Source organism: Meles meles, chromosome 6 (assembly GCF_922984935.1).
Source record: "Meles meles chromosome 6, mMelMel3.1 paternal haplotype, whole genome shotgun sequence".
Taxonomy (NCBI): Eukaryota; Metazoa; Chordata; class Mammalia; order Carnivora; family Mustelidae; genus Meles; species Meles meles.
This window is the reverse complement of record NC_060071.1, coordinates 105,932,022-105,935,141: the sequence shown is the minus strand read 5'-3', so window position 1 is coordinate 105,935,141 and position 3,120 is coordinate 105,932,022. Positions and strand designations below refer to the sequence as shown.

The window sequence follows — 3,120 nt, the reverse complement described above, 5'->3', positions numbered from 1 at the left end:
ACACTGAATCAGGCTATCTGGAGGTGGGACCCAGCAATCTGTGTTCTAACAAGCCCTCCAGGTAGTTCTGATGCAGACTCAAATTGGACAGCCACTGGCGTAGAAGACAAGAGCGCTTACTAACACGCATTTTGAAGGTTCTTTGAAGAGCACTGGGCAGGAACCATTTTGATGAACTTTGAAAGCCTGTCCCGGAGTTCCAGGCCACCTCACTGTGGTCTTTCCCTCAGATTTCCAACTTTGCTGGAGTTGCAAAAGTTAGGTGTTTACATTCCAAGCACTTGATACTGGAGAATACCTGTGTCCGCTCATGACAGAATGAGAGAAAAGCCCCATGAGGAAGATGGTTTTGCTTTTGAGTACCTCCTGAAGTGTGGAGCCCCAGGTTTCCTGGGAGCACACATGGAGAATTGTTGTTTTGTACAAAGGGCAATTCATATGTAGCTCCATTCACTGCTCGTTCAGGCAGAATTTAGATAATTATTCTCAATGTAATACTTAATCATTTCATATATATTAGTGTTCTTTGTTAGATTATAAACTACTGTTATGTGTATGTATGTTGTCCATAGTGTTTGATTTTAGGGCTAAAGTCCATGTACTTACACAGAAGTGCAGAAATAGTAACTTAATGATTATGGTTGGATTGATATTTCTGAAGTCTATAATTTTGTCAGAATGAAGGAAAGCAACATTGGGTCATTTTCTGGTCATGCTATGGGCAGAATTAACCCAGAAGATCGATTAATAGAAAATCTTGAAACAAAAATTTATTTTTTGTTTAAACAACAGAATTTTGAACATAAACATTTTTATACTATATTTATTCAGATTTTTAAAACATTTAATCATTGAATAGTTGGCATTTCACCTGGTGACATTTCTTTAGCTTAGCAGTCAACCCTTCTACATGGGTTTGAATCCCAATTCCACTATTAATTGGCTGGGTCGACTTGGATAGGTTTTTTTACTCCACATTTAGTGTCTTTACACATCACATGGGAAAATAACAATAACCCTTTCATAGGATTGTTGGGATGTTGGAACAGAATAATGCTTTAAAGGAACTCAGTATAGCTTCTGCTCAATCGATACTTGCTGGACAGTTATTGAAAGAACTCCCATTAAAACCATATTCTTTTGGGGCGCCTGGGTGGCTCAGTGGGTTAAAGCCTCTGCCTTCGGCTCAGGTCATGATCCCAGGGTCCTGGGATCGAGCCCCACATTGGGTTCTCTGCTCCGCGGGGAGCCTCCTTCTTCCTCTCTCTCTCTGCCTGCCTAGTTGTGATTTCTCTCTGTCAGATAAGTAAAATATTAAAAAAAAACCCCATATTCTTTTGTTGATTACTCTAAGTGTAATTAACATTGACTATATTACAAAATCATGTTCGGAAGACTGGTTCTGTGTCTTTTTTCCATTTAACCATCTACTATTACATTTGCTTCAGTTACTTTTTATATACTTCCCTAAGTGTTTCACATCTGGGCCTTGGAATGTGTATATGATGTGTTTTTCAGGTAAAAACATCAATTATCTGAGCAATGTGTGCAGCGCCCTACGCTCCCCGCACTTACATTCTATTCTGAGTTCCCAAATTAAGTAAACATATTGTGATATTATTACAGCTTCCTCTGAGTTATTGCTTTCTTATATTAATAATAATCTTTTGGGGATTGTGACCCAGGTTTTTCACAAAGCACCCATTTTGGAGATGTTTTAGGTACTAAGTTTGCCTTAAAAATTTTCCAGTCTGTGTCTTCACTTTAAAAATGAAAATTAGCTAACAGACTGTCATGAGACCTTTCCCTCTTCTATAACTGTTCTCACTCTCTCCACACCTGACGTTAGGCACATGTGCCTGAGAATGACCCTTGGTTTCTTCTATGACTCATTGTTAATCATTATAAGGAATAGCTCCATCAGTTCATAAATTTGAAGTAAACTCAATTTCCCACACAGTCTGTCAAATGATCATCAGCAAGCTGTTTGGGATGATTCATAAGCTCTCAAACTCCTATTATTTGGAAGAGATTGGGGGTATATTGACAAACACATTTGCACATCTAGGTTTATTCAAACAACCTCTAGCCTCCAGAATATATAAGTCACATTCTGAGGGCATCTAGTTCACAAACTAAATATTTAAAATCCAAGTCCATCAAGTAAATGCACTTTATCTACATCTCATGTTGCAATGAGAGCGTGAAATAGAAAGACTCTTCCTCAGTATAAGGTCAGTAGATCCTCCTAGGAATCTATTGAAACCAAGATCACTTTGTTAGGGGTTGCTATAAAATATATACAAATCCACCAAACAAAGGCATATTAAATCACAGGGAGTTGACTAATTTAAAAAATTCATAGCCTCCTTTCCCTGTGAGGCAGAAACCATTTACCCAAGCAATTCTTGACTATCCCTATATATTTATTTTGTCTAGAAGAACTTTAAGATTATATTATAATTTTTTTAAAATATGATTTTTATTGTAACTGTGCATCTCGACATTTGTCCTGTCTTGCCTCAGGTGGGTTCAATTAGCAATAATCGCGCCTCGGATAAACCTCATTGGCTACGATACTGCCACTGCGCAAAGCTTCCTCAGGTGGGTTCAGAAAGACTTTAGCATGTAGGTTGTTTTTGCCCTCATGTATGGGACCTTAACATTATGCTTTTGTGGGGTTTTTGGGTAATATCTTAAGTTTATTTATTTTCTTCCTGAAATAAAACACAATCATGCTGACCATATTAAGATGTGGTTCAAGTTAATCTGGTAAAAACTCAATCTTTTCTCCCCTTACAATTTTTTTTTGAGATTTATTTATTTATTTGAGATAGAGATAGAAATAGAGAGAGAGAGAGAGAGAGAGAGAGCGCATGAGGCAGAGGGAGAGGCAAAGGGAAAGAAGCAGATGCAGGGCTCAACCTCAGGGCCCTGGGATCGTGACCTGAGCCAAAAATGGAGAGTTGGATGCTTAACCGACCGAGCTAACCAGGTGTCCCTCTGCTTAAAATTTTTTTAAACCAATGTCATACATGCCCACAGAAATAAGAGTATAGAAGAGTATAGAAACAATGTTCTATGACTCTCAGGTTTGCTTCTAGAGACATTCACTTTTAT

At 38.0% G+C, this 3,120-nt stretch overlaps 1 pseudogene; it reads right to left on the bottom strand.

Annotated features, from left to right (window-relative positions):
* Positions 1 to 2,433: 2,433 nt before the first annotated feature.
* On the bottom strand, positions 2,434 to 2,597 carry LOC123945265 (annotated as a pseudogene).
* Between the last annotated feature and the right edge of the window lie 523 nt (positions 2,598 to 3,120).